This window comes from Eptatretus burgeri, chromosome 2 (genome assembly GCF_056783735.1).
Source record: "Eptatretus burgeri isolate ZD-2024b chromosome 2, Ebu_testis_v1, whole genome shotgun sequence".
Taxonomy (NCBI): domain Eukaryota; kingdom Metazoa; phylum Chordata; class Myxini; order Myxiniformes; family Myxinidae; genus Eptatretus; species Eptatretus burgeri.
Genome location: NC_140962.1, coordinates 20,304,300 through 20,316,222, shown reverse-complemented (window position 1 = coordinate 20,316,222; position 11,923 = coordinate 20,304,300). Strand labels below are relative to the sequence as shown.

Sequence of the window (11,923 nt, the reverse complement as noted above, 5' to 3'; positions counted from 1 at the left end):
TGATTAAAATGCTTAATTCTGCTGTTTCATTTTAAGCTCAACTATTTAATTTTGATTATACAATAAAACTATATTATAATAAGAGTGACGAAATGTAATGAATCCAATGTAAATAAAATCAATTCTAAACAAATCAGTCACCATCACTGTTAGAGCGGGATCGCCGTTGTGGGTATATAAGTAATTCAGAATCCTTTCTTGAGTGTACTCGCTTCGGCAGTACATATGCAAAAATTGGAACGATACAGAGAAGATTAGCATGGCCCCTGCGCAAGGATGACACGCAAATTCGTGAAGCGTTCCATATTTTACTAATTTTTTTAACTTTATAAACTTCACCGATTAACCAGAGATGAATCACACAACAATGTAAACAGGCAGTCCACAGAGTGGCCACAATTTCTTATCATCCTTTGGAAAAATTTTCATTTCCTTGTGTGAAGTCTAAATTCGTTTCCCTTTCCCCTTTTTTTCAGATTGAGTGAATGTAACCATTGTTGGGTGATCCAAGCAATTACACCATTGGACAACGGATTGCTGTCAGTGTCCGAGTTCACGAACGTCCACAAACAGTGAAAACAATGGAGGAGTCCTCTTCAACTCGCTGGAAAATCCTCTATATCTCTTTGTTGATGACTCCACCCTCTGCCGTGCCATCTGTCATCCCTCAGACCGGCAAGCAGCAGCTTCTTCGCTCACTGCTGATCTGGAGAAAATCACAAACTGGTCCAACACGTGGAACATGTCTTTCAATCGGGACAAATCTCACACTCTCACTATGTCTCTCCGAAAGGACCGTTTAGAACCCCCCCCACCCTCCCCCATCCACTTTCTCAACAATCCTCTGGAAGAAGTCCTTTCTTTCAAGCTTCTGGGTCTCACTATCTGCCATGACCTTTCGTGGGAAAGCCACATTTCAAACCTCGCCTCCAAAGCCAGTCGCCGACTGGGAATCCTCCATCATGCAAAGTCCTTCCTCGGCCCACCTGAGCTCCTGACCACTTACAAAGCTTTTGCTTGAAGCCTGATGGAGTACTGCTCTCCCCTCGGTGCTGGTGCTCCTGCCTCTCGCCTTTCTCGGCTTCACCACCTCTTTTTCCACGCCTTTGGAATAAACTCCCTCACTCTGTTCAATCCCATTCTTCCCTCCAGGCCTTCAAAACAGCTGTTCACCACCACCTCTTATCATCCCCCATCCAAATCCTCGATCTTTTCTATTCCCTGCTTTCCTTCCTGAAAGTCCCTGTAATGTCCATATTGTATTCCCCATGTTCCCCGCCCCATCCCTCTCCCTTCCACAGATCTCCTAATGTCTCTGTTCCCCACTGTTTTGTCCTTCCCATTCCCACCCCTCTTGTCTCATGCCCCCCTCCCCCTTTCATACAAGCCTCGACAAGGTATACAAAAAAAAGAAAAAAAAGAGGTGCACATCGACTTCCAGCAACAATTCTGCAAAGAAGCTCCCGATAAAAGACACTTCTGTGTTGGGAGAATTTCCTCTTTGCAGCGGGCAACATAAAAGATATGTCAAGAACTGCAAAGCCATCAACTGGAGGTCAGCAGTGCGAATTGGTCAAATAATCTGTTGCCAGATCACCAAAGAAATCGACCTGTAAACGATCAGCGGAGATTGGAATACCACGTTCGGCAATGCAAAAGCACATGGAGGTTGACCGAAAATTTCACCCATGTCGCCCAATGTTCGTTCAAGAGTTATCAACAATGATAACTCCTCTTCCCTCCAGTTAATATGAAAAAAGGCAATTTTGTCACAATTTTTACAAGGGGTGACAAGACATTGTGGCCACCCTGTACTTTAATATTCACTCCAAGGGACCTTAAGTGGATACCTTAAGCCCACTTCGACAAAGTTGTCTCATGTAACCATATATTTTCACATTAAATTTAATCAAAAGTTAATACTGTATTGCAATTTGATTTTGGATTTTGTCAACGATATCTGCACCTGTTGCTGAGTTTGTGTTTGCCCACCCCGCTCATTGTTGAAGGGAGGGCTGCATGGGGGTTCTGAAGTAAAGCATCCTCTCTTGACCACTTTCACCAACATTTGCAGTTGCTAAGCTACTGGTACATCGAAAGATACATATATATCTTGTGAATTACTTTTACCTGCTTGGGATGAGATTGAAGAGAGTGTGGAAGGTGGTTCCACATGTGGGAAAAAGAGAGGAATAAATGCATGAAGGTGAGCAGTGGTTTTGGATTTAGGTGGTTTAACCAGAAGGGGGTTGCTGGTGGTCTGTGTGCATCCTGCAGATACTTTGATGGGAAAGACCATTGCTCCTGATTTCTGTCTTTTGCACCTGAAAATGTGGAAGAGTTTCTGGCAACCCTCGACTCTGACTCTGCAACTGGACCAGACTGCATCAGCTCACATGTCCTAAAAACCTGCTTTGCTGCTCCTGCTCTTCCTCTCTCTGCCCTTTTCACTCTGCCACTTACCATAGGTTTTTTTTTTTTTTTTTTTTTTTTTTTTTTTTTTTTTTGTATACCTTGGTCGAGGCTCGTATGAGAGCTAACACACAACTCACAGCAAGGAGGCATGAGACAAGAGGGGCGGGAGTGGAAGGGACAAAACATTGGGGAACAGACACAGGTGAACTGTGGAAGGGAGAGGGATGGGGATGGGACGGGGAACATGGCGAGCGGAAGATGGACATTAAAGGGACTTTCAGGAAGGAAAGCAGGAGAATTGAAGGAAGTGGGCTTGGGTGGATTATCGGGGGTAGAAAAGATCGAGGATTTGGATGGGGGAAGATAAGAGGTGGTGGTGAACAGCTGTTTTGAAAGCCTGAAGGGAAGAATGGGAAAGAATAGAGTGAGGAAGTTTATTCCAAAGGCGGGAAAAAAGAGGAATGAAAGAGTGAAGATGAGCAGTGATTCGTGATTTTGGTAGTTTTACCAGAAGGGGGTTGTTGGCGGACCTTGAGCGCCCTGTGGAAATGTGGTTGGGACAAATCGCAGAGAGAACAGGGCGAACAAGGCTGGAGAGGAGTCGGTAGAAGACAGAAAGACCACCGACCAACCTGCGGTGATTGAGTGAGAGGCCCAAAGACTCAGCTTCATTGCGGGAGATGCCAATGATCTTAAAAGCCCTGGTTTCGACAGCGTGAAGTCGAGAAAGGTGGGAGGCAGGAGCACCAGCCCAGAGGGGAGAGCAGTACTCCATCAGGCTACGGACAAAAGCTTTGTAAGTGGTCAGGAGCTCAAGAGGGCCGAGGAAGGACTTTGCACGACGGAGGATTCCCAGTCGGCGACTGGCTTTTTGAGGCAAGGTTGGAAATGTGACTTTCCCAGGAAAGGTCATGGCAGATAGTGAGACCCAGAAGCTTGAAAGAAAAGACTTCTTCCAGAGGATTGTTGAGAAAGTGGATGGGGGGTTTTGTAAACGGTCCTTTCGAAGAGACATAGTGAGAGTGTGAGATTTGTCTGGATTGAAAGACATGTTCCACGTGTTGGACCAGTTTGTGATTTTATCCAGATCTGCAGTGAGCGAAGAAGCTGCTGCTTGCCGGTCTGAGGGATGACAGATGGTACGGCAGAGGGTTGAGTCATCGGCAAAGAGAAATAGAGGATTTTCCAGAGAGTCCGAGAGATCATTGATGAAAACCAGAAAAAGAACAGGGCCCAGAACGCTACCTTGAGGAACTCCAGCCTGCACAGGAAGAGGGGATGAAAGAACTCCATTTAGGGCCACACGTTGACTGCGACAGGAGAGGAAGTCTGCGAGCCATGAGTGGAGATGGCCTTGAATACCATGGGAAGAGAGTTTGGTGAGTAGGGCAGGGTGCCAGACTGTGTCAAAAGCACGTGATATGTCCAGGGATACGGCTCGGATTTCCTGTCTGGCATTGAGGACCTCCATCCATTGATGGGAGAGCAGTAGCAGCATATCTAGGGTAGAGTGACCTGGTCTGAAACCAAATTGATGATTGGAAATCAAGCCGTTGGAGAAGAGGAAGGATTTCATGTCTGAAGCGATGATGGATTCCATAACCTTGCTGATGATTGGGAGAAGGCTGATTGGTCTATAGTTACAGGGATCTGTTTTTGCACCTTTTTTATGCAGGGCAGTGATGTTAGCAGATTTCCAAGCAGATGGCAGATGACCTTGGGAAAATGAGAGGGTGAATAGACCAGAGAGAGGGTGAGCAAGAGCAGAAGAGCAGGCTTTGAGGACACGTGGGCTGATGCCGTCTGGACCGGTTGCAGAATCTGACTCGAGGTTTGAAAGCAAGCTCTCCACCTTGTCAGGAGAAAAGGATACAGAGTCCAGGGACAGTTGGGTGCGACTGGGTAAAGTGGGTAGAGATAGTGATGGGTTTGGGACACAAGATTTAGCTGCAAACACCGAGTTTAGACATTCAGCTTTATCACGTGTGGAATCAGCAGTGCGGCCATTTGAGGTAAGGGAGGGGATGGAGGGGGAACATACACCAGAAACAGATTTGATTAAACGCCACCAGGATTTTGAGGAGGGAGAGAGGTTTGAGAGTTCAGACTTGAGATGAGAAAGATGTTGTTTTCTGGCTCTCCTGAGGGTAGCTACACACTTGTTCCGAGCTTTGTGGAAAGAACTGAGATTGCCCTCAGTTGGGTTTGCTTTCCATGAGGCAAAGGCAAGTTGTTTCAGGACAACTGCCTCGCCACAAGCTTCAGTAAACCAAGGGCGGGAGGAAGGGTAAGACAACTGAACACGAGAGGGGATAAATCTGTGCATGAGGGAGAGCAAGTTTCTTTGAAAGAATTCCCAGGATGAGTTGATGTTTGAGAAAGTAGTGATAGGAGACCAGTCTGTAAGTTTGATGGCTGCTCGGAGACCCTGCCAGTCGGCTTGAGTGAAATGCCAGACTCGACGGCGGTGAGGTGGTTCTCTGATAACAGCCAGAGAGATGTCCACTTTAATAAGGACGTGGTCAGAAGAACCAATTGGAGCGAAGGAAGAGCAGCAGATATTGTCAGGGAAATTTGTCAAAATCAGATCCAGAAGAGATGGAGTGCCATTGGTTAATGGTTAATGGTTAAAGATAAAAGGTTATCTTCCATCTGCTTGTAAATCAGCCAACATCACAGCATTACATGAAAAGGTGCAAAAACAGATCTCCTTAACTACAGACCAATGCGCTTACAATCATCAGCAAGGTCATGGAATTGATCATCGCAGTTGACATAAAATTCCTTTTCTCCAACAGCCTCATCTCAGATCATCAATTCAGATTCAGACCTGGTCACTCTACCTTGGACATGCTGCTTCTACTCTCCCAACAATAGATGGAGGCCCTCAATATCAGGCATGGCATCAGGTCCATGTCGCTGGACATATCTCAAGCTTTTGATACAGTCTGGCATCCTGCCTTGTTCTCCAAACTGTCTGCCTATGGAATCCAAGGCCAACTCCATTCTTGGATGACTGACTTCCTCCACTCACGTAGCCAATGTGTGACTCATTGGAACCCTTTCATCTCCTCGCCCTGTCAAGGCTAGAGTACCCCAAGACAGTGTTCTAGGCCTAATATCATTCCTAATCTTCATCAATTATCTCACTGATTCTCTGGAAAATCCTTGACATCTCCTTGCTGATTACTGCACTCTCTGCCTTGACATCCCTCAACCTTCTGACAGACAGGCAGCAGTCCCTTCCCTCTCCTCAGACCTTGACAAAATGACAACTTGGTCAAGCACTTTGAATATGTCTTTTAATTCTGAGAAATCCCACTCTATCTCCCACTCTCCCTCCCTCACTTATTCTCTCTCTCACTCTCTCTCTCCAAAAGGACCATACTGCAAAGCCTTCCATCTACTTTCTCAACAACCCTCTCAAAGAGGTTCATTCATCCAAACTCTTGGGTGTCACTCTCAGCCAAGACCTCTCTCTTGAGTGAATTACATTTCAAAATTGGCCTCCAATGCCAGATGCCAACTGAGCATCCTCCGTCATGCAAAGTCCTTCCTTGGCACACCTGAGCTCCGATCTACCTACATTGCTTTCATCCGCAGCTTGATGGAGTACTGCTCTCCCCTTGAGCTGGCCCTGCCTCACATCTTCCTCAGCTTGGCGCTATGGAAACCAAAGCTTTCAATATCATTGGAATCTCTCGTGATTAAGCTGAGTCTATGGGCCTATCACTTCGCCATTGCCAATAGGTCAGAGGTCTCTGTCTTCTTTCACTCATTTGTGGACTTGCACCCTCTGTCCTCTCCGTCCTTTGTCTACCCAGGTGTCTGCAGGACGCGTGCGGTCCACCAGCAACCCCCTCCTCGTGAAACTGCCGAAATCCAGAATCACTGCTGACCTCCACTCATTTATTCTTCCTTTTTCCCACCTGTGCAACCACCTTCCATACTCTTCAACGTCGTTCTTCCCTCCTGTTCTTCAAGACAGCTGGCTGTTCACCACCATCTCAAGTCATCCCCATCCAAAATCATGATCTTTTCTACTCCCGTTAATCCACCCCAAACCCACCTCCTTCAAATTCCCTTTTCCTTACTGAAAGTCCCTGTAGTGTCCATCTTGTTTACCTCGTGTACCCTGCCCCACCCCTCTTCCTGCCACAGATCTCCTGATGTCTCTGTTCCCTATCTGTTGTGCTTCCCTCTCCCGCCCCTCTTGTCTCCTGCTCCTTTTGTTGTACATTTTGTGTGTTAGCTCTTATATGAACCTCGACGAAGTATATAAGAAAAAACTGCTGGCAGACGTGTGCACCAAGGACACTGTCTGCACTAGTTAGTTACTTTTGTAAACACTTCATTTTGTTTTACCCTCTCCCTCCTTATCTGTCATGGAAGTGCTTTCTTTTTACAATGCTCTGCGTAGTCCACTGCAGTTCTACGAAAGGACTTGCAGAGATGAGGGACTTGGGACAGAGAAATGGGCCTACGGACAATTAGAATGCCTTCAAGTATACTCCAAGAGGTTAAAATGTCTTTGCCTCTTGATTGCTTGGCAAATGTAGAGAATCCCAATGAGGGTGATGGAACTTTGCAGATGTCCAGCAGCAACTCTTTGGACTTTAAAATCGAACCACGGCGTTGCAAGCTCCCTTGACCACCACCCGCACGCAACATTGGTTGGTCCCCTGGCGCAGCTAAAATGTCCTTCTGTGGGCTGTCAAGGAAGAACATATACCTGGTGGTCGTGCACTCGCTCCACTGCATGGCTCTTGCAACCCGACGGGACACTCCCTGGCATGAGATTCTTACACTTATTTTTCAAAGTCATCCATGTTGGGGTTCACTCAACCCAACGCCAACAACAATGGCGGACTTAAACTGGGGATTGCTGCTTGGTGCCTTAAGCTCTGGAACCATGATGCGGCATTTCACAAATGTTCCAGAGGAATGCTGCTTTTGTGGTGAAAGAGAAACGGTATTTCACATGTACCTACAATGTCACCATCTTCATCCAATTTTCTTACTGATGAAAAACTTATCTTTGTGCTTCTGGCTTCACTTCTCACCAACACTCTTCACCATCGGACATTCGGTTAAGAAGCAGAGCAAGTCACCAGATCTCCATGTCAACTATATTTTAACTTGTGCAAAGATGGCAATATTTAAAACGAGGTAGGCAAAAATTGAGAGGAATGTGGTGGAACACAGTTCTGTGAGCCACCTTACCGATTGCAGTCTTGACCGTGTACGAGCAGGGGTGAGGAGAGCGAGCGGACATTAGATAGAATTGTGGAAATTCAAACAAAACTACGACTACTACTACCACCACCACTACTACCAATACCACCACAACTACTACTACTACCAGTACTACTATGACTACTGCCACTACTACTACGACTACAACCACCACTACCTCTACTTCAACCACCCCTACAATTACTACACCTACAACCAATACCACAACTACTACTACCACTACAACTACGACCACTAATACTACCACAACGACCATCCATCCATTGGGACATACTCTGTGCAGAGCATAAGTGCTGCCGAAGCAGTCTCCTTGGCTATTGGGCACAATCCTGGACAGGTCACCATGGGTCGCCACTCTGACACAGAATACTCAAATGGCTCAATCATCCCAGCAAGCTGGCACTCATTTTGCCGACTTCGGAAGGATGACAGGCAGAGTCAACCCCACCCGGTATTAATTCAACAGCCGAGGGGGATTTGAACTCAGGATCCAAGGATCCCAAGCCCACCACCCTCACCATGAAGCCAACACCAGGCATACATTGGTACAAAATCCAAAAACAACCCAAAAATAAACTACTCCATCTGTTTTTTCTGCTCTTTGTGTTACAACGTTCGTTCTTCCTTTTCATCCATTGGTTCCTTTTGTATTTTTTGCCCTCATCTGAGGGTATTGCAGTTGGTCCGTTTGATTGTCTGTCTTTCTTTCTGCACACAACGTGTGCAAATGCAGGCCACAAACACCACCTGAGGTTAGCCACTCTTATACATTATCTTTTTTCAACCGAGTACATCGATAAAGTACATTATGTACAATTTGAATACAAGTAAATGTATGAAGTATGTACAATTAGAATGTGTGTACGTGTATAAAGTATTGTTATGGCTGTGGAAATTCGCATTACACCATGAAGGGCCCGTAGGTGAGATATCTCTAAGTACATGTGTAGTTAGCCCCAAATCCGTTGTCTCGAGGAAATTTATGTGATTCATTCGGGCTGCGACGCTTTGAGATAGCCGTTTTTCTGTTCTATCTTTATTTTGAACCAACCACGTCTCAACCGCCATCACACAACAACCACCACGCCAGCCATCGTCACCAACTGCAACCACGCTCCAACCCTCAGACAACAACAACAACGCCAACAACCACGACCTTTACCTTCACAACTCAATCTCACATCATCGCATCACCGCCATTCCCAAACGGCACCATAACCATCAAACCACCACCGAAAACCCTCCACCACCTTCACCTCTCTCCTTCTATGGCCATTCCCGCACCACCTGTGAACACTGAGCGTCAGGCTGTCTTGGGCTCGTTTAGCGATACGCACCGAGCCGCGAGGCAAATAGCGGCCTTTCCGAGGGAGAATTCGGATCAAGAACGCTACACGCCCACTTCTGATCCGTCCAATTAGCAAGCGCGGAGCGGCTTAGCCCCGCCTCCAGGTGCGTCTGTGTGAAATCGATATATGCAAATTCTAGGATCAGGGGAGGTTCACGCCCACTTTTCCTCCGTCCAATTGACGAGCGTGGCTCCGCCCCCGAGGTCATCCTGATCCGGATATTTGCATATTGTTTTCTCCTGCCGGCCTATAAAATGGCGAGCTCAAGGCGAATCGTGGCAGAGTGTGGCAGTAGCAGAGTGTGGCAGTAGCAGAGTGTGTCAGTAGCAGAGTGTGGCAGTTGCAGAGTGTGGCAGTGGCAGTGTGTGTCGGCAGGGCAGAGTGAGGCGAAGTCATCGGGGCACCATAACCATCAAACCACCACCGAAAACCCTCCACCACCTTCACCTCTCTCCTTCTATGGCCATTCCCGCACCACCTGTGAACACTGAGCGTCAGGCTGTCTTGGGCTCGTTTAGCGATACGCACCGAGCCGCGAGGAAAATAGCGGCCTTTCCGAGGGAGAATTCGGATCAAGAACGCTACACGCCCACTTCTGATCCGTCCAATTAGCAAGCGCGGAGCGGCTTAGCCCCGCCTCCAGGCGCGTCTGTGTGAAATCGATATATGCAAATTCTAGGATCAGGGGAGGTTCATGCCCACTTTTCCTCCGTCCAATTGACGAGCGTGGCTCCGCCCCCGAGGTCATCCTGATCCGGATATTTGCATATTGTTTTCTCCTGCCGGCCTATAAAATGGCGAGCTCAAGGCGAATCGTGGCAGAGTGTGGCAGTAGCAGAGTGTGGCAGTAGCAGTGTGTCAGTAGCAGAGTGTGGCAGTTGCAGAGTGTGGCAGTGGCAGTGTGTGTCGGCAGGGCAGAGTGAGGCGAAGTCATCGGTGTGGCATCGAGTTGGGTTCTGCAGTCGGCTGAGGAGAGTTGCGGGAAGAGGCCAAGGAGCTCGGGTCCGAGGCGAGAAGGTCGGCGACAACGTCGCGGTGTGAGATCGCTCGTCGCGGGACCCAAGTCAGCCAGCCATTCTCCTCCCCCAGGGCATCAACAATTCCCCCTTTCCCCCCGCGCTGAGATAGTGCAAAAAGGGGGCCCCGTTCCCACCCCACTCCAAACGACGTGCCAACGAAACCCGCCAAGGAGCACGGAGTCGGGGCACAGCCACGCGGCCACATCTGCGGCTCGTCCGCCAACGCGTCAAGAGGACGAGGGTGGGACCTCCCCCCCCCCCCCGGTCTCGCGGACCTGGCCGCTCCTCCAGGTCACACGCACATATTGGCCTCCAGGCCTGTCTGCCCCTTGTCTATGAGGGTGGCTTCTTTCCTTTGCTTTTGAGTAAATGTGTGTTGGCGCCGTCTGTAAAGTAGAACTGTATAAGTGTTGCTGTGTGTACGCGTATTCGGTAGTAACTCTGCGTCATTGTTCCTTTTGTTTTAACTGCGATATGTGCATTTTGACTGTTTGGCTGTATATGTGTGCTTTCCGTGTGTCGCGTAATAAATGTGCATTGTGTGAACTGTTTTCCCGTTTCGCTTCGTCTTTTCTTTATTGACCCTCCATCCTGCTTCACGTGAAGGGTTTGTAGTGGCTTAATACGCCTGGTAATTAATCTGAACCGTCCAGGTCGTCGATAACACCGCTCGGTTATCCCGATAGCACGGAACGGGCCGCCCAAGCGGCTTGTGTCCGGAGTCGACCTGCGGCGAGGTGCGATCGCACGGTCGACCATACGCGCAGGTACTTAGGTAGATCGAATTTGGCGAGCGACCCTATCCTGGGCGGGTGGGTAATTGGCACGATCGTGGTGAGGTTAAACCCCCACCCGTGGCTAGCTCCCGGCGTTGGTTCGAGAGGGTCACGACTGAATTGTCCGTAACGGTGGGCGAGGCGGCCGCCATTCGAGTTACGTGGCCGCTCGCACGCAGGCGGGCGCGAATTCGCAACACTGGTGTCAGAGAGCGGGAAACAAACTCTCCCGTCTCCAAGCTAAATTCACGGGGAATCGGTCCAGGGGTGAGAGGAGCGACCCCCGATTCCCTCCAAATTACGAGCAATTTAAATTAACCCCTTACAAGAAATAATATGGAGTCTCAAGGCTGAGAATGAAATGGACTGAGAATGTGTTGAATCCATGGCCCAGGATGGAAACCCCGAGCAGGAAATGCTTGTGCAGGACGAACTCCCCCAACCAAACCCAGAGCCCGAAATGGGCGCGGCAGAGGCAGCGGTGTATGACACCCCCCCCACCCCGCCTCCGTCAAAGTCCTCCGCCAGTCCCCGGCGGACCCGCGCCTGAGGGCGAAGCGATTGCCGCAGACCCACTTAACGTGGGTCAGGTAAACATGATTTTGCAGGCAATAAGCGGGATGATGCAACAAATGAACGAAAAAATGGATGGAAATACACAACAAATGAACGAAATAAAAACAAATGTGTGCAGGATGAATAATCAAATGAATGCGAATTTACAACAGATGAAGAACGGAATGAAGGAAGAAATGAGAGAAATGCGGGGTGAGATGCAGCAAATGGGCCGAAGCCTGCAGGCGGGCATGAAGGCAATAACAGGGGAGTGCGTAATGGCGACGCCACGTGTGGGAGCGAACGAGCTGGGAGTGCAACGGCTGTCAGGCCCGCGGTGAAGGTGGGAACAAAAAAATAATTCGGGGGACTTGTTGGGCGAGAAGTGTGAAGGTAACGGAAAAAGTGACGGTGACCGAGAGGGAAAGATTAAATGGGGTGGCCGAGGCGTGTGAGACGAGACACGAGGTGAGGACAAAGGAAATGAAAATAGTGGAGACAAGGGAGATAATGGAAGAGACGGAGATGGCAGAGACACGGGAGGTGGAAACGG

At 48.6% G+C, this 11,923-nt stretch overlaps 1 non-coding gene across 1 annotated transcript; it reads left to right on the top strand.

The window, feature by feature from the left end:
• The first annotated feature begins 204 nt into the window (after positions 1 to 204).
• LOC147031539 (U6 spliceosomal RNA) lies at positions 205 to 311 on the top strand. Its single transcript, XR_015055623.1, has one exon. It is a non-coding gene; the product is annotated as a U6 spliceosomal RNA (small nuclear RNA).
• The last annotated feature ends 11,612 nt before the right edge of the window (positions 312 to 11,923 follow it).